The sequence below is a fragment of the Balaenoptera physalus genome (assembly GCF_965194825.1).
Source record: "Balaenoptera physalus genome assembly, chromosome: 18".
Lineage (NCBI taxonomy): Eukaryota > Metazoa > Chordata > Mammalia > Artiodactyla > Balaenopteridae > Balaenoptera > Balaenoptera physalus.
In genome coordinates, this window is record NC_138899.1 from 14,752,432 (window position 1) to 14,772,482 (window position 20,051).

The 20,051-nt window shown below is 43.4% G+C and overlaps 1 pseudogene across 1 annotated transcript; it reads left to right on the forward strand.

Moving 5' to 3' along the window:
• On the forward strand, positions 1–1,220 carry LOC309647380 (armadillo repeat-containing protein 1 pseudogene; annotated as a pseudogene). The gene has a single exon. The product of its transcript is annotated as an armadillo repeat-containing protein 1 pseudogene (transcript).
• The last annotated feature ends 18,831 nt before the right edge of the window (positions 1,221–20,051 follow it).

The following is a 20,051-nucleotide window of genomic DNA, read 5'->3' on the forward strand; positions in this document are numbered from 1 at the left end:
TAAAGTCAGCAGGGTCGTTTGTCATTGCCGAGGCCGCGTCTGCGAAAGGAGGGACTCGCTCCGCGCCTGCTGGTTCCTCTACGTTATCCGTTGGTGTGGCCCTGATGCTGCGGCAGGCTCCGGATTCCTAGAACGCTGGAGCGAATTTAAGAAGATTTTGTTCATGTGTATGGCATAGAAGATGAATTCGTCCTCCTCCACCATGAATGAAGAACCTGATGCTCTCTCGGTAGTTAACCAGCTCCGGGATCTAGCAGCAGATCCATTAAACCGTAGAGCCATTGTCCAGGATCAGGGATGTCTGCCCGGCCTTATTTTATTTATGGACCATCCCAACCCCCCTGTCGTCCACTCGGCTTTGCTCGACTACGACTCCAGGAGAAACAAAACTGCTGGCCTCTGAAATCTATGAAATTCTTCAGTCTTCCAATATGGCAGATGGTGATAGTTTCAATGAAATGAATTCACGTCGAAGGAAAGCTCAGTTTTTTTCTGGGAACCACAAACAAACGTGCCAAAACAGTGGTTTTGCATATAGATGGTCTTGATGATATGTCTCGGAGAAACCTGTGTGAAGAGGCTTTGTTAAAAATTAAAGGCGTTATTAGCTTTACTTTTCAAATGGCTGTTCAAAGATGTGTGGTGTGAATCCGTTCAGATCTGAAAGCAGAGGCTTTGGCATCAGCAATAGCATCAACCAAGGTTATGAAGGCTCAGCAAGTTGTGAAACGCGAAAGTGGAGAAGAGATGCTGGTCCCATTCCAAGACACGCCTGTGGAAGTAGAACAGAACACAGAGCTGCCCGACTACCTGCCTGAGGACAAGAGTCCCACAAAGGAGCAGGACAAAGCAGTGTCCCGGGTGGGCTCACACCCAGAGGGTGGAGCTAGCTGGCTGAGCACAGCTGCAAACTTTTTATCCAGATCGTTTTACTGGTGACTTCAGTTTGGGGCTCAAGGACTGTGTGAACGAACAAGGGGCCAGTTTTCCATTGTTGTGGTGAACTGTCAAGTGCAATTTGCAATAAGTTATCATGAAAAGTTTCTAGATTACATGATTAAGAATGCTGCATTTTACATTTTACTGGACATTTTACCCCACTAAGTGGTAAAAAGGACAGAGGCTACAGGTGGAATTGCTTTGTTTATGAAGGTGTTTTGGTTTTGTTTTCCTTTGTTTAAATTGCCTCACTTTTTAAAAAACATGGGTCCACTGTTAAACCAAAAAAAAAAAAAAAGATGTAATTATTAGTTGAGGGTGCAAACTCAAATGTTACCGTGGGTAAAACAACTGAGGGAGGCCTTATGGTCTCTTGCAGAGAGAAGGGGGCCTGTCATCAGAGGGCACACCCTGTCCAAAAGTATTTACTTTCAAAACATTTCAGAAACGCCAACCAGCCAAACAAACAGGTTGTGGAGGCCTCAGTCCTGCGCAAGCAGCTTATAATCTCTGATCAGTGGAACAAGCATAAATTAGGTATTTCTCTTTTGTATCCCTGAACCCATAGATGGTCTTTTTCCTTCCAATCAGATAAATACTTGGCAGGAACTGAACTGCTAAAAGCTCTGAATTGGAGCATCACGGAATCCTTAGAGTTGCTTATCTTTTCCCCATTTCTGGTTGCTTCCATATCCCATCCCTTCATAAATTCTTCCCCTCTTTTTTTCTAGCTAACACGTAGCTTCTATTTAGAATAAAGTGGTACTTGACCACCATTTAATTTTTTCATCTGCTTTTCTGAGCACTTAATGCCTCAAACGCTGTAGTGTGTTCTGGCCTAAAAGCGCACTCCTCTGTCAAGCAGTCACAGGGCCCTGATTCCTTTTCCCTTCCTTCCATCCCCTGAGTGTCTCCCAACCACCTGTGCAAAAGGGGCGCCTGTGATAGAACCATATCCAGCCCTCGGTGCTACCGACTACTCGTTCTGGGCCTCTTAGTTTCCTTTGATATCAAAGCCTTTGCCTTTATGAAAGATATTTACTTCTGAAAAATATTCAAAGAATGATCAAAGAAAATCAATTACGGTGTTAATAAACTTAGACACTTCTCCTTACAGGCTGAATGAATAAAATAAGCAGAAGTGACAATAAGGATTGTAATCTGAAAGCAACCCAGTGATGCAGCATTAGAGGGTAATTTTTTTTTAAGAGGGTAATTTTTAAAAAGGTAAAATCATGACTCATGCAAATAATAAATGGTCATCATTAATCTGTGACTTATTTATTATTAACTATTATTAATTCACGATGGAATCAGTAAGATATTACAACTGGTTTTTGTTTTTTGGTTTTTTTTAGTATCTTTATTGGAGTATAATTGCTTTACAATGGTGTGTTAGTTTCTGCATCATAACAAAGTGAATCAGCTATACATATACATATATCCCCAAATCTCTTCCCTTTTGCATCTCCCTCCCTCCCACCCTCCCTATCCCACCCCTCTAGGTGGTCACAGAGCACCGAGCTGATCTCCCTGTGCTATGCGGCTGCTTCCTACTAGCTATCGGTTTTACATTTGGTGGTGTATATATGTACATGCCACTCTTTCACTTTGTCACAGCTTACCCTTCCCCCTCCCCGTGTCCTCAAGTCCATTCTCTAGTAGGTCTGCATCTTTATTCCCATCCTGGCCCTAGGTTCTTCATGACTATTTTTTTTTTTTTTTAGATTCCATACATATGTGTTAGCATACGGTATTTGTTTTTCTCTTTCTGACTTACTTCACTCTGTATGACAGACTCTAGGTCCATCCACCTCACTACAAATAACTCAATTTCGTTTCTTTTTATGGCTGAGTAATATTCCACTGTATATATGTGCCACATCTTCTTTATCCATTCATCTGTCGATGGACACGTAGGTTACTTCCATGTCCTGACTATTGTAAATAGAGGTGCAATGAACATTGTGGTACATGCCTCTTTTACAACTGGTTTTTATAGTCTCTCCCTGACAAAATTCCTTTCAGTTGCCATAAACAGGATTGTTTGCACTGCTGTGAACAGGAATCATTTGTATCACTATTAGTTTTCTACAAGTTAACTTCTACCTTAACAGAGTTGTAAAATAGCCTAGTGAAAGACAAAGGTGCTCAACTCTAGAGGATAAAACAACCCTGCAAAGATCATAATCCGGCATTCCACTGAAGAGATATTCTGCAGCCTCTCTTGCCCTTCCAACATCTTTCACAGCTTTTCCCTTCAGTGGTGATCATTTTATTAACACCTCTCCATCTTATCTTCATCCCTATCCCTTGCTTCCTCCCCCAACTCACAAGGAATCCTAGGCTTGGATAAATGGTGTCTGGGTGTATTCTGGACTGTGTGAAAATGTTGGGAAGCTTGTAAACATTTTACAAGGATGTGGAGAGGAAAAAAAAAGGCTGACCTAGTAATAGAGCTTAAATACTGCATGCAAAGTGTTCTTTAAAGAGCAGTTTCTGCTGTTCTGTATCTCACAGGAGCACACAGAGTTCAAGCATTTGCATTGTGATAGGAATAGTTACTTTTGATTTAAAAAGCAGAGTAGCCTTCAGGAATTTGGTTTAGGAAGCTTAAGTTGTTTCATTTCAAAGTTCTTTTCTCCCTAGAATAATGCAGATCCCCCAAGGGAACTCTGGGCTTCATAAGCCACTGCTATACTAGGTCAGGAAAACAGTCCTGCTGATGGTGCTGAGGCACAGTGTGGGAGAGTGGAAGGAACACTTGGGTAGAATTCTGGAGATTCAACCCCACGAGGAGAAAAGCCAAATAATTTGGAGATGAGAATAAACGGGGATCAATGGTGAAGGAAAAAAGTAAAGTGGTTTTTAGCATAAATCAAGGCCTTGAGAAGTGTCCTTCCCTCTGGAAACTGGAGTCATCTCTAGAGATGAGGAGGTGACTAGGAATCGGATCTGCCATCAGATTCCAGGTTTAAGGTAGAGTCCTCCTTGAGAAGTGGACAAATGCATAAATGACAACAATAGAGGTGGACGTGAGATGGGTACAATAAAATGCTACCTGAAGACAGAGGAGCAGCTGTGGAGCCATGACCACACGAGGAAGGCTGGAAAAGGAAGTGGTTTGTGGGGGAACATGATGAGTTTGGTTTGGGACCTATTTACGACCTGGTAGGGCCTCTACGTGTCTTGTATTTATGTGTATCAGCTCCATCTTTCTCCTGTTCCCCCTTCTGCTTCAATCTTCCCTTCAAGTTTAAATCTCTCTTGAAGAATGGAAACAATAACTTGGTTTTCTTTGATCTGCCCTCACAAACCAAGCAAAATGCCTTACACATAGAAGATGCTTAATGGATGTTGAATGGATGGCTGGATGGATATTCAAATGTTCTTGAGCAGGGGCTTTGCCTTTGCTTCTTGGAGTTCCTTAGAGCAAAGTGGGACAGGACAGGAGAGCAGAGGTTGGAAAGAGTTGGAATCTTTATGGGGACAACAAACAGACAGATGTAAGAGGTCAGAAAGAAGAGTTGGCAGAACCTAAAAATAAGTTATGTTTCGAGAAGTAAGGAAAAAGAGTAAAGATGGCTAGACGGTCTACTTGGTGTGCAAACAGCAAATGTAGTTTTATATTTAAAGACTGTGAAACTAAAGTTTAACCCCAAATGACACAGAATTATATTGCTCCTAACATCACGTTAAATAAAAGCCATTCCAGCTTGTTTGGACCTGTCTCTGACCGCTTGGCCTGGTGCAGTCATTTTTATTGCTCTAGATGGCATCTGTTTTCATTATCAAAGCAGGAACTTTCTGCTACGTCATCTTGAAGTCCAACTTCACTTGCACAACATGTTGTTTTGTAATTAAATTAAAATCGCAGGATGTTTTGGATTAGAGGAATCTTCCTTCAACCAGACTCAAGGTTAGTAAGAGAGTGTGACCTGTCTGGGATAGAATTCCCTCATCCAAAACATCCGGAATATTTCACTGGATTGATTTGCAACTCACTGGGAGGTTTTGGGTCCAATTGCTAAAGATTTTCTGTCTGTTTCCATTACTCTTTTCAAGTCAGGTCAATATGCATTTATTCAGCTCTCTTATTGAAAATGATATGAAAAGTATTACTGAGTCCAAAGAATAAAGAAAATTGCAGATAAAATGCAAGGAAAGGAAGAAAAGTAATGAGTGAATAAATAAGTTCATTCATGAATAAAGAATTTATTAATGAATAAGTAAATTCATTCATCCAACAAATGAACTTACAGAGCTCTTATTTGTACCAGGCACTGAGCTAGGTAAGTGCTGTGCAATAGAGAGAGAAATATAAGCTACTGGTTCTGTTTCCCAGGAGTTTAGGATTTGTTTTATTTTTAATAAAAAAAAAAATTGCCATTGGATAGTTTAAATTCAATTTATATTGGTTTTTTAATCCAATCAAAAACTTCACAAAGAAATAACCATGAACAATTTCTTTGAACATTCTGTGAGGGAAAAGGCTAACGAAATCACACTGCACCACTGGATAGGATGTGTGTGTTTTGGTTGGATTGAATCCCAGGGCCCCTAGCCAGTAGGCTACAGGAAGAGAATTTTTAAAATCTATTTTACTGGCTATAGAAAATAATCCTCAGTACAGTATATCAGGCACAGTTTTTGCTTTGAGCATTGCCATGAGTCTATGTAGCTTTAGAAGGAATGACCTTTAGCAAAAACTAATTGACAGGGACTTCCCTGGTGGCACAGTGGTTAAGAATCCACCTGCCAAGGCAGGGGACACGGGTTCGAGCCCTGGTCCGGGAAGATCGCACATGCCACAGAGCAACGAAGCCCGTGTGCCACAACTACTGAGCCTGCGCTCTAGAGCCCCAGAGCCACAACTACTGAAGCCCCCACACCTAGAGCCCGTGCTCCGCAACAAGAGAAGCCACCGCAATGAGAAGCCCGCACGCCGCAACGAAGAGTAGTCCCCGCTCACTGCAACTAGAGAAAGCCCGCACACAGCAACGAAGACCCAATGAGGCCAAATAAATAAATAAATAAATAAACTACTTGACAAGTAGGACCAAATATTCTTATAGTTTTGAAACACACTGAGAAAATTTCCATTTAATCCATCTATGCCCCAACCTTGGCTCCTTGTTGGTCAAACTGTAGTTCTTCAAAATTCAATGAAAGAAGGTATGGAAAGCAACAGAAATGCCATAATAGAGTGTTACTGAAAAGGTTTAGGGAGATGAGGCTGATGAACATTCATCCAGAAAGGACAGTTATGACATGTATGGCATTTGAGGGCTATTCCCCAAGCCCCTATGTCTTAGCTAGTTTGGGCTGCTGTAACAAAGTACCACAGACTTCGGCAGGGCGGGAAGCTTATAGACAACAGAAGTGTATTTCTCACAGTTCTGAAGGCTGGAAGTCTGAGAAAAGGGTGCCAGCATGGTCAGGTTCTGGTGAGAACCCTCTTCTGGTTGGCAGACTGTCAAACCCCCATTGTGTCCCCACGTGGTGGAAAGAGAGGGAGAGAGCTCTCTGGGGTCCCTTTTATAAAGGCACTAATCACTGCCCAAAGGCCCCATCTCCTCAAACCATCACATTGAGGGTTAGAATTTCAAAGTATGAATTTGGGGGAGACATTCAGTCCATTGAAACCCCCTCATTTCCTCCTGTTCCCACTAAAACCTAAGCTCCATGAAGGCAAGGACTTTGTTTGCCTTGTTTTCTATTGTATCTCCAGTGCTGAACAATGAATAGTACATGGAGGGACTCCATTAGTATCTGTAGGGTGAATGAATGAGTCAGCTCTGCAGCCGCCCCCAATGATGCATCCTGAGGACTCTCAGGAAGAGAAAGCACAGGACACTGGCCCCAGGTAACTGAGGTGCATATCAAAGGAATGATTTCAGTCAGCCCAGACTCTTGGTCTTCCCATACATACTTGAGATGTCTGGTTTTCTTTAATTAACAGTAATCTTTTGATGTTCCAACTACCTGTTCTTTGTTGCAAAAACTCCTATATATCCTGGCTCCTCTGTTACCTCTTCAGAGCAGTCTCCCAGAGTTATCTGAGAGGCTGTGTCCCGGGCTTAATTCCTCAGTTTTTTGGCCATGCTGCACGGCTTGCAGGATCTTAGTTCCCTTACCAGGGATTGAACCCGCACCCTCAGCAGTGAAAGCTTGGAGTCCTAACTACTGGACCACCAGGCAATTCCCAAGTCCTCAGTTCTGTCCGCCAAATAAAATATAATTCTCAGCTTTTAGGTTGTGTATTTTTTTCAGTCAACAGAGTCAAGTTTTCTGAAAGGCACTAAGACCCTCACATCGTCCCCCAGACCCCCTTCCATCCTATCATCCTCACACACTACCTGCTCTACTACCATCTCCACTGAACCTCTAAGATGAGGTCAGAGTGTAGAAAGGACAGCACTTCCCTTCCCACCCTACCATCAACCCCATAAAAGGGTGGGGAGAGAGGGAGAGGAGCCTGAACAGTGATGTGGTCTCAGCATCAATCTTCTCTAAATTGTTGGAGAGGGCTTCCCTGGTGGCGCAGTGGTTAAGAATCTGCCAGCCAATGCAGGGGACACGGGCTCGAGCCCAGGTCCAGGAAGATCCCACATGCCATGGAGCAACTAAGCCCGTGCGCCACAACTACTGAGTCTGCGCTCCAGAGACTGTGAGCCACAACTACTGAGCCCATGTGCCACAACTACTGAAGCCTGTGTGCCTAGAGCCCATGCTCCACAACAAGAGAAGCCACCGCAATGAGAAGCCCATGCACCTCAATGAAGAGTAGCCCCCTCTTGCCACAACTAGAGAAAGCCCGTGCACAGCAACGAAGACCCAACGCAGCCGAAAATAAATAAATAAATAATAAATAAATAAAAACTTGTAAATTGTTGGAGAGGAAGACAAGGGTCTTGGTCCAATGTGGCACCAACACCAAAACGTATCCTGACTTGGCCATCCTGACTGTGGGTATATTTGTGGGAAACACCTAACCAAAGGTGAATTGAAATTGTCACTGTCTTGGGACCCTTGGGACGTGTCTCTCTGCAGTTGACATAGGGAGGGAGGGAGAAAGAGACAGGGTGGACGCAGAGGCCAGCAGTGGTGGAATATGACCTTGAGGAGAAATGAGGGCCCTGGGTTTCTAGGTGGGAGGAGCTTGTGCACAGTGGTGGTGTTGGGAGAGGTATGCCTAGGAGTCTTTTCTAGAAGCTATGTTTGCATAGAATGCATAGCTTTTACTCTCCTTTGTGTTTATTTAGAGGAAAGGCTGATGGAGTTTGAGGTGGAGCAGTGGTGGTGTTGGTGGTGGTGGGACTTGAGCCCTATTGAGAAGAACCTGAGTTCTCCCCTAAGACAATACCAAGTACGAAATGAGATCATTACAAGCATCGCCAGGAAGCTTGGAGATATTTAGGGCAGGGGCCCGTGGAAAAGTCTGGAGCTTCTGCCTGGATTCCATTTGAACTGGGGCAGAAATGTAAAGATACAGCATTTGTTCCCATAGACTGATGTAGTGTAGAGCATAACTTTTACACAGAGAAAAGAATAAAATGAAAAGTATAAGATATAAGACAGGGTGAAAGGTTAAAAAAATTTCATGCTGATTAAGGGAAGAATCAAGATTTGTAAATAGGAAGAAAAGACCTGTCAATTAAGTTAACAATCAAAGATAGCAACAAATATTTTAAGAAGCTAATGAAGCACAGTTGGGCTGTGGGGTGTGTGTGGTCAGGGAACAGGGAACGAAGAGAAAATCCTGACAGGAAAAAAATTCAGGAAGGAAATAACTTACTGTTGGAAAATGATTTCCACTCCTCATCTCAACCATTTGAGTTAAAATAAAGTAAGACCCGTGAAAGAACAGCTAATCAAAGCAATCATCCTCAGACATGTTTTGTAGCACAGATAACCCGAGTGGTACCAAGCTATCCTGAGAAGGTTATGGCTTGTAATTCGGTCTGTTTGCAGTGAATCGCACTTTATGTTCACCCTGCCCCTTTTATCCAGTTGCTTATAACATGCAGAAAGTAACCCTCACAGAAATGGCCATGCCGTCCAGCCCCTCTTCAGAGTCTATCGGATGAGGAGACGCAGAGCTCTTTTTTTCTGCTGGCTGTGGCCACGCATGGCTGGATGATTCATGGACAAGACCAACAGCTACATCTGTATCTCAGAGTCATTAATTACCAAGAGAAAGACTCAGTCCAGAACCGCGCAGAGGATAGAAAGTCCTCAGAGAGGGAGTCTGTTAGAGTACTCCGAACAATCAGAGCCATTTTTATCACATTCTGATTTCTCTGTTGCCCCTTTCAAATACAAGCCACTTTCTAAGGCCCAAAGGGAATGTTGTAACTGGTGCCTAAGATTTTTCATAATGTTAACATCTGAATGAAGGGACCAGATGTGATCTTAGAATGAAAGCAATGACCAGAGAGAAGGGAAGGGGTCAAGGAAATGCCCCAAATTTCAAAAGGGTACATTTCAGAAATTGCCAATGGTATGCTTGGTAGCAAACTCCAGATAAATTCTAGAATGGATAATTAAAGGGATGGTTTTATAGCTCTTAGTAAAGCAAGAAGCTCCCAATAGGAGGCAGCATGATTCCCTAAGAGCAAGAAACATCGTATAAGACAATTTCTCTTTTGATGAGTTTACTAGGATGCTTCGAAACTTTGATCGTGCTGTGCTGCTGGACAAGAAGGAGAAACACGGGCCTGGTCACCATCCAGACAGACTCAGTGATGACACCAAGGATGGTGAACCAGGCCCTATGGTCCCGTCCTTGCTCCCATTCATTCATCTCAATAAAAAAACTCACTAATTCAACATACACCTTATAGAGCATGGACTTTATGGATTTTATCTTCTGGGAAAGAGATAGGAAGAAATTGTTCAATCCTTGTCTTCACAGGGCTTATAACCTAGTGGTGGGAAAGGACAAGTACACAAGTAACCACAATCCAAGCCAGAAAAAGCAAAATCACAAAAAGAAAAGTACAAAGCACTATGGGGGGGATCAATGGAGACAAAGGTCCTATCTGGTTAGAAGGTTGAAAAGGCTTTGCATGGGAGATGGCAGTGGAGGTGGAGTTGGAAGGAGGAGAGAGATGGGGGTGATGAAGAAAGGCATTTGCCCCACACGGTGTGAGCAGAGGCACAGACTAGGGAAAAGGTTAAGCACAAAGTCCAGGTTGATGGAAGCAGGGGGACGAGAAAGGCAAGTCAGGACTGCTGTGATGCATTCCTCTCGCTGGAAGCAGCCGCGGAGTCCTTCGATCAGGTGTTTGGATTCAGGAGTCACACCGTCTGGCATGAATCTTGCCATGGCCACCACCTTCGCGAAGAAATTGAGCAAGTTACGAAACTTCCCCAAGCGCTGGTTACTTCACCTGTAGAACAGGCCTGGTTACAGCGCCCCATGCAGAGGGCCACTCTGGGGAGTAGGCGAGATTATGTGTCAAGTGGTGCCTGGCACGGAGGGAGTGCTCTCGAAATGGGCTGAATAAAGCCCAGAATCAGGGACTTCCCTGGTGGTCCAATGGCTAAGACTCCACACTCCCAATGCAGGGGGCTCGGGTTCGATCCCTCGTTAGGGAACTAGGTCCCACATGCCGCAACTAAGAGTTTGCATGCCACAACTAAGGAGCCCGCATGCCACAACTAAAGATCCCACAGGCTGCAACGAAGATCGAAGATCCCACGTGGCACAACTAAGACACGTGGCACAACTAAGACACGGCGCAGCCAAAAAAATTTAAAAAGCCCAGAATTAAACTGGAGGAAGCTCTGTTTTGCAAGTGTGATCTGGCAGTGCTGGATAGCCTTGATTAGAACAAATCAAAGAGTAGAAAATGTCTTCCTGATATTTGATCTCTATCTAGTGTAGCAGGGAGAGCCGGGAGGCTGAGCCCATGTAAGCCACAGGCTGAGCCACAGAAAAGGCAGACCTCCCCGCACGGAGAACGGGAGGGTGGGCAGGCAATTCTGCAGGATTTGGCAACTGGCAAGGTGTGGGATCAGCAGTTTGGGAAAAGAAAGGAGGAGAAATGTGTGCTGCATCCTCTTGGATTTGGAAATCTGGGGGCAAGTGTGGGACTGGGTGGAAGATGTCTTTACCTCTATAGGAGGAATTCCACAGAGATCACAGGGAGTGTGCTGAAGGCTTTTACGTGATGCTAAACTGGGAGGTTGGTGAATACAAAGATGCCCAAATCAGGATTCAAAACAGTCTTGAAGGCTAGAATTGTGGGTTGGAGAAAACAACAATATAATAGGGAACTTATATATTAGCACATTTAATCTTTTTCATAAAGAAGATATTATTATCCTAATGTCCTCTTCTGGGCCGAGAACATCTCCAGGGCAGAGACAGGTCTTTTTACTGCTTTGTTCCCAAGTGATCAGCACAGAGCCCACAAGTTGTCCAAAACTATTTGTCGATATGCAAATCAGGAATATTGATGTTTAAATATTTCTTTTTATTTTTACATGTTCACAGAATCTCAGATCTCAAACTGGAAGTGACTTTAGAGATTACCCAGTCTGTCTTCCCAGCCAGTGCAGGAATTATTTCTACCACCCTTTTAGCAGAGGATCATCAGCCTCCTCTAGATACTTCCAACCAGTTCTTTGTGGGACAGCCTGTTCCATTGTTGGGCAACTCTGATATGAATTTCTTCTTCAGAGAGCCTCTAAATCTGATTCCCTAGTAACATCTACCCAGTGGTCCTACTCATCTTCTTCCCATTCCTGCATCCCTCTCACGCCCTTACTCACCATATTCTTTTCCTTTTTTCCAGGTGAAACAGTTGTCCGTGTACATTTATTTCAAGACCTCGCATCTTCCTAGTTACCCTCCTCTCACATCAGTGAATGTGGTTTGTATTCACGTTCCTTAAAATATGGTGCCCAAGACCAGCACTATGCAATTTGACTATGGAATATGCAGGAGTGAGGGGTTATTACCCTCCTAATTTGGACATTCTTATGCTATTAATGGCACTGATTGCATTAATCTTTAAGGCTGCTACCTTTTCCTGTTGTTTTTTACTAAACATCTAAGAAGCACAGTTTTTTTTTTTTTAATTAAATTCAGTCAAACTATTCTCTTTCATTCTATCCAACTGATTTTTAAAGCTAAACATTAAGTCGAGCATCTGATTGCTTGAGATCTTGGTGTGTATTGGAAAATACTGTCCTGGGAGAAGGGATGGAACTTAGGGTGGGACCTGCTCTGCAGCCAGCTTCCCCTTCCACTGCCCACAAGTCTCTGGGCAGGAACCTCGGAGCACCTGTGGCCCCTTCATCCCTCATGAGTCACCGACTTACTCGGTCTTATCAGTTCTTCCTCTAAGTACCTTCCTCGTCTGTTCCCACTGTTGCCCTCACATGAGGCTCAGGTTCTCACATGAAATACTGCAGGAGCTTTCTGAAATGCAAGTCCCATCAGGTATTCTCTGCTCAAAATGTTTCAATGGCTTTCCAGCTCCTCTAAGACAAAGTCGAAATCCCCTCATAGAGTTTTCAGGTCCCTTTGCAAGCTCCCTTCTATGTGCACCTGCGCCCCATCTTAACCTCCTCCTGTACATCCGCGTGTCAGCCTTTCCAATGTGCTCGCTGGTCCCTGAGGTGCTTGGCTCCTTCCTGCTTTGAGGTCTTTGCTCGTATGTGCCAGGCTCTGCTCTGAATGCTCTACACAAATTAACTCACTTCATCCTCATCACCACCCTCTGAAGTAGATAATATTACTCCCATTTTACAGATGGGGGAGCTCATATGTTAAGTATTTTGCTTGGAGTCACGCAGTTAATAAGTTGTAGAGCAGGATGAGTCCCGTGACCTGAAATGCCCTCCCTTTCTTTCTCCTGGCTGAACTTCTACCCATCTTTCAAGACAGTTCAAGCACTGGCTTTTCTGGGAAGTCTGCCTATGCCCTGAACTTAACCTCAGACAGCACTTATCGTTCTGGGCTAATTGTTTGCTAAATGATCATCTCCCTCTTAAGCAGCACATCCACGGAGATAGGCCCCTGTCCTTTCCTCACTGAGCCCCCAGAACCTATATTCTGTGCCGGGAATCTAATGAATGCTTTGATGAAAGGAACTCATTAATGAATAAGTGAATTAACTACTTACAGGGTTCCTTCTGTAGTTGTAATATGGCATCATAGCCATTTACCAAATTGTTAATTTTGGGCCATCAGTTTTTCCTGTAATGAGTACAAAAATCTGGCTAAAGCTTAATTGTAGATCAATTCTTAATTTTCTTAAGAAAGAATTAAAGAATTAAAAAATTCTTAATTTTCTCCTGAAAATCAGATCAGTTATCCTGGCTTTATCTAAGAGCAATACTGCTTTCTGAAGTGCTCTGGAATTACTTAAAAACGCACAGCGGCAGTAAGTTTTAAAACTACCAATCCCAGCTTTCCCAGCACCACTTATTGAAGAGGCTGTCTTTTCTCCACTGTATATGCTTGCCTCCTTTATCAAAGATAAGGTGACCATATGTGCGTGGGTTTATCTCTGGGCTTTCTATCCTGTTCCATTGATCTATATTTCTGTTTTTGTGCCAGTACCATACTGTCTTGATTACTGTAGCTTTGTAGTATAGTCTGAAGTCAGGGAGCCTGATTCCTCCAGCTCCATTTTTCGTTCTCAAGATTGCTTTGGCTATTCGGGGTCTTTTGTGTTTCCATACAAATAGTGAAATTTTTTGTTCTAGTTCTGTGAAAAATGCCAGTGGTAGTTTGATAGGGATTGCATTGAATCTGTAGATTGCTTTGGGTAGTAGAGTCATTTTCACAATGTTGATTCTTCCAATCCAAGAATATGGTATATCTCTCCATCTATTTGTAAAAGTATGAAATTAGAACACTCCCTAACACCATACACAAAAATAAACTCAAAATGGATTAAAGACCTAAATGTAAGGCCAGACAGTATCAAACTCTTAGAGGAAAACATAGGCAGAACACTCTATGACATAAATCACAGCAAGATCCTTTTTGACCCAGCCCCTAGAGAAATGGAAATAAAAACAAAAATAAACAAATGGGACCTAATGAAACTTCAAAGCTTTTGCACAGCAAAGGAAACCATAAACAAGACCAAAAGACAACCCTCAGAATGGGAGAAAATATTTGCAAATGAAGCAACTGACAAAGGATTAATCTCCAAAATTTACAAGCAGCTCATGCAGCTCAATAACAAAAAAACAAACAACCCAATCCAAAAATGGGCAGAAGACCTAAACAGACATTTCTCCAAAGAAGATATACAGATTGCCAACAGACACATGAAAGAATGCTCAACATCATTAATCATTAGAGAAATGCAAATCAAAACTACAATGAGATATCATCTCACACCGGTCAGAATGGCCATCATCAAAAAATCTAGAAACAATAAATGCTGGAGAGGGTGTGGAGAAAAGGGAACACTCTTGCACTGTTGGTGGGAATGTAAATTGATACAGCCACTATGGAGAACAGTATGGAGGTTCCTTAAAAAACTAAAATTAGAACTACCATACGACCCAGCAATCCCACTACTGGGCATATACCCAGAGAAAACCATAATTCAAAAAGAGTCATGTACCAAAATGTTCATTGCAGCTCTATTTACAATAGCCAGGACATGGAAGCAACCTAAGTGTCCATCATCGGATGAATGGATAAAGAAGATGTGGCACATATATACAATAGAATATTACTCAGCCATAAAAAGAAATGAAATTGAGTTACTTGTAGTGAGGTGGATGGAGTTAGAGTGTGTCATACAGAGTGAAGTAAGTCAGAAAGAGAAAAAGAAATACAGTATGCTAACACATATATATGGAATCTAAGGAAAAAAGAAAAGGTCATGAAAAAGCTAGTGGCAAGATGGGAATAAAGACACAGACCTACTAGAGAATGGACTTGAGGATATGGGGAGGGGGAAGGGTAAGCTGTGACAAAGTGAGAGAGTGGCATGGACATATATACACTACCAAATGTAAAATAGATAGCTAGTGGGAAGCAACCGCATAGCACAGGGAGATCAGCTCTGTGCTTTGTGACCACCTAGAGGGGTGGGATAGGGTGGGTGGGAGGGAGGGAGACGCAAGAGGGAAGAATATGGGAACATATGTATATGTATAACTGATTCACTTTGTTATAAAGCAGAAACTAACACACCATTGTAAAGCAATTATACTCCAATAAAGATGTTAAAAAAAAAAAAAAACTACCAATCCCAGTATGCTCTTTGCTCAGGTGTCCTTTGAGTTCACCCCCTTGAGGATGCGAGTTAGTCTGTAAGGGAATCAGCAGAGGAGACTCAGGAGCGCCAGCTTGCAGCATGTGGACCCAGTGAGAAACACGCCTGAGCCTTTTCTACACAAAATATTCACCACGAGAAGACAAATACTGACAATCAGATAAGCGTGAGAAGCCATAAAGGGGAGGTGGGATAGCCTTCCTGACCTCCCTACGCAAACACCACCAAAGGATCTCGTATTCGTACTGCGCTCACTGCCTTTTCTTAGTTTCTGCATTCTCCATGCTCTGGCATCTAGGGTCTCGGGTGTGGCAGGTGAGCGGAGGGGAAGACTGCCCTCCCGGGGCCAGCAGATTCTTAGAAATGACACACAATTGCAGCTTTCAGAGACAAATCAGCGAATCCAAAGCACACACCCCAGTGACGTCCTTTGTCAAGCTTTCTCACATCAAACCAACATTCCTCCACCTTAATCAACCCAGGGCCGGGTACCAGACAACTCAATAAAGCCTCTCGCCAGTGCTTTCCTCTCACTCCTTCTGCCTTCTGACCGACTCTGGTGCTTCCCACCAGGGTCCTGTGTGGGGGACCAGGCCTCCTACTTCTAGGGATCTGTGAGTGTAAAAACTTCTTCCTTCATGACAGCGTTTCATGTCTGTGTGTCTTACCATCCCTGATTAAAACAAAGTCCAGGTACATTTAAAAACATATACTAGTCTATTTCACGTAATAGGATTCTTTTTCTTGATCTTCCTACAAACTTTTTGTATGTAACTAGATATCATCATTATCATCTTATAGATAAGAAAGGGAGGGAATTCCCTGGCGGTCCAGCGGTTAGGACTCTGCGCTTCCACTGCAGGGGGCAGGGGTTCCAACCCCGGGTCGGGGAACTTAAGATCCTGCAAGCCACGCTGCAGGGAGAAAGAAAGAGAGAAAGAGAGAAAGAGGGAGGAAGGGAGGGAGGGAGTGAGGGAGGGAGGGAGGGAGGGAGGAAGGGAGGAAGGAAGGAAGGAAGGAAAGAAGGAAGGAAGGGAGGGAAACAAAATGAATTTAAGTGACTTATCCCAGGTCACACGAAAAATTAATGGCCGAGCTGGGATTTAAACACAGGTTTTGGGCTAGTACTAAAGGCTGAACATTTCCCCAAAAGTTCTATAGACGACCATACAAAGTTATAAATATGTTCTCTTGTGAGCCTCAGTTAATTTGTCTGTAAAATGGGGACTATAGAATACCATCTTTTGGATAAATATCATAATATATGTGAAAGCACTTTGTAAAATGCAAATGTGATTCAAATCAATATATTAAACTGTTTGTCACAAAGTTTTTCCCAGTTCTCAGGGCCAGGAATACTCCTGGAAACCTTTGTCCTTTTTTGACTGTCCAGAACACAAACACATCCTAGGTCTGGTGAAGCTCTATCCCCTACCATGGAGCCCAGAGGGGGCCTTTTCTCCCCATTTCAGCAGGTGCAACATGTGATTGACACAAGGAACGGTCCCACATCTGTGGTGAGAAACTGACTTCTAAACAAAGTGTGGTCTTGCCTTATGAGGTACAGCAAATCCTTACCTGTAGGATAATCATAAACCGTAGTCCAATGAGCACAATAGCCTTTGCTTTGTTATAAATATGACATAAGACATGCAACAAGGCATCAGAGTCATCCTTCTATTAGGTTTTGGATTCCAGGAAGCAGCTACTGCACTCCTGGCTGGAAAAAAACAGATGGAGCAGAAGTAATGGTCACCTTCCTACTGTTGAGATGTGAGCTCTCCAGGCATTGAAATCTGTATTCATAGGAATGACTGCTGCCCTTTATGGTGCACGTCTCTGTGTCTGGCATTGTATAAGGCACTTTGCCTATGTTATCTCATTTCATCACCATTTCACAGGTAAGAAAATTGAAGCACAGGGAGATTAAGACCCTTAGTAAATGGTGAGTCCATCAGACTCGAAGTCCAAGCTTTAAACAGAATTTCTCACCTTTTAACGTGCATGGAAGACACCTGGAGATGTTGTCAAAGTGCAGATTCCGATTCTATGGGTCTGTGGTGGGGCCTGAGAGACTGCATGTCCAGCAAGCTCCCAAGTGACATAGACGCTGCTGGTCTGAGGACCACACTTCAAGAAGCAAGGCTCTAAATCATCCTGCTCTTCAAGAAGTGCTTCTTGAATCTCATCATAAGAAAACACTCATGGTGGGCTTCCCTGGTGGCACAGTGGTTAAGAATCTGCCTGCTAATGCAGGGGACACGGGTTCGATCTCTGGTCTGGGGAGATCCCACATGCCGCGGAGCAACTAAGCCCGTGCGCCACAACTACTGAGCCTGCGCTCTAGAGCCCGCAAGCCACAACTACTGAGCCCGAGTGCCACAACTACTGAAGCCCGTGAGCCTAGAGCCTGTGCTCTGCAACAAGAGAAGCCACCGCAACGAGAAGCCCACGCACCGCAAAGAAGAGTAGCCCCCACTTGCCTCAACTAGAGAAAAGCCCACGCACAGCAACAAAGACTCAATGCAGCCAAAAATAAAAATAAATATATTAAAAAAAAAACCAACACTCATGGCTCTTCTCCTAAGCACCCCCTAGGGCTTCTCCCTTTGCCAGAGGTTGGTGATATGAGAGGAGAGTCCCTATGCATCTATTAAATGCTATGATTTAAATCAGTGAATGATTTCTTCTTTGATTTGTTCAATCCACAAACCTTTATTGAGAGCCTGCCAGGAGCCAGCCATAATGATGGGTGCTGAGGATACCAGGATAAGTAAGGTAAGGTCCTGGCCTCTAAGAGAGGAGCTATTGATGGACACAGGCTGTCCTGAAGACCTCTGAACACCCTGCAGCAGACTGACTTAGGACCAAGTCCACTTGTGGGCTGCCTTGGCTCTGGCACCAGCCTCACCGCCACAAGGTGTGGGCATGTTTCAGCATGTGGGTCCAGTTCTCTTGGCACAGAGACAGTTTTCTGGTGGCTCCTCCTGTCCAGAGTCTACTGTGAAAATACAATTCACCTACCCTGGGTCATTGATTGTGTCAGTAAACACAAAACTATGCCACTTTTTGTTAGGATAAGAACACATCAAACATTTCTTATACTTATTTTGGGGGTGAGAACTGCCAAAGACAGAACTTGAGTTTTTCCATACACTTTTAGATAACTTTATATGCATTTGGAACACAGCAAGAAAATAAAACTAAATTAAAATTAACCTTAGGCTTATTTAATGAAATTAAGTCTCAGAAAGCACTCAGAATCTTAGCAAATGGACACCTGTCCTGAGATTAAAGGTAAATGCCTTCCAAGCATACACAGATCTATCAAATGTGTTATTCTGAAAATATTTTTGAAGCATCTAAATTACTCAAGCCAATTTTCACTGTTATTTAATTGTGGACTAAGGCACACATTTCAACCAGGAAGAAATCTAAAGTTATAACATCAGATGCCTCCAAACTATCCCCTATGTGAGAATAAACACCCACAGAAACCCCTTTTCTTTAGCAAATGCCATTCCTTTCCCCTATCTTTATGGCCTGGCTGGTAGGGGATGGGGAGAGAGGTGAAGGATAGGCAGGTGAGGAGAGGTCCACACTCCTATAGGCAGCCAGCATCCTGTGACTGCCAGCTTCCAGAGTAGTATTTACCTTCATTCCACTGAAACCCTGAACCTTTACTAGTGTCATACAGTCGTTTGAGATCATTCAGACCTATCTCCACTCAGATGCAGAGAAGATTCTATACTGTCAGGAACCAGGAAGCCAGCCAACATAATAGATAACGGGAGGGGAAAAAAGGACTATTCTCAGGAGCAATTATGTTAGAGGAGCCTTTTACGGCCATCTTTTTTTTTTTTTTTTTGGCCGCACGGAATGGCATGCGGGATCTTGGGATCTTACTTGCCCCGACCAGGGATCAAACCTGCATCCCCTGCAGTGGAAGCGCAGATTCTTAACCACTGGACCGCCAGGGAAGTCCCATAGCCATCATTCTGTAGTGAACTTCTACTTTGAGGTGGTCAAGGATTGTAAAGTTCTTGAGAGAACTTCAAGTAGAAACATACCTTAAGGGACTCCTGGCATCCAGCTCTCCCAATTCATGGAGGAGGAAATTTATGAATGAGGCAAAGAGAGTTTAATTACCAAGGTCAAGATCTTGAGACTAGCTAATAAAAGAGTCAGAACTGAAGCTCAGTCTGCTGAATTGCAGCCCAGCGATCTTCCTTTTTCCTGCCTGAGTACCCATCCTAAATCATTCCTCAACACCCCAGCCTTCCTCCAGGAATACAATTTTGTCCTCATCACAAACTGTCTCCTCATTATTTTGTTCATTCAGTCATTTTGCAAATATGTATCCAGAGCCTGCTGTGTACCAGGAGCACAAGGAGAACATCACAGACCAGGTCCCTGCCCTCAAAGTGACCACGACTCAGCTTTACTCTCTCCTTGGAGCAATGCTTCTGGATCCAGCCTTTCCCGTCAGAAATTACTGCTGCTCTCCCTGTGAGAGATGCTTTGCTTTCACAGTTAAAACATCTCTACTAACATCGAGAAGAGAGAAAAACAAAACACAACAAAACAAGAGACACAGCCTAGAGTGGATATTGCATCTAAAGACAGTGAAGTGCTTTTGAAATTGAGTCAGGAAGCTTTCGGGCCACAATGAGGACTGAATTCCAAGTGTCCCTATGGTGTTCTTCTGAAATTTATTCCACAGAACTGTAGTTGAAGGGGGCCTGTGTTTTTCACAATAGCCATAAATGCTCCTTGTCCAAAGAGGTGTGGATTGTATAAAATCATTAAAGGATGTAGTCACTATTAATATAAATGAGTTCCTAAAAACCC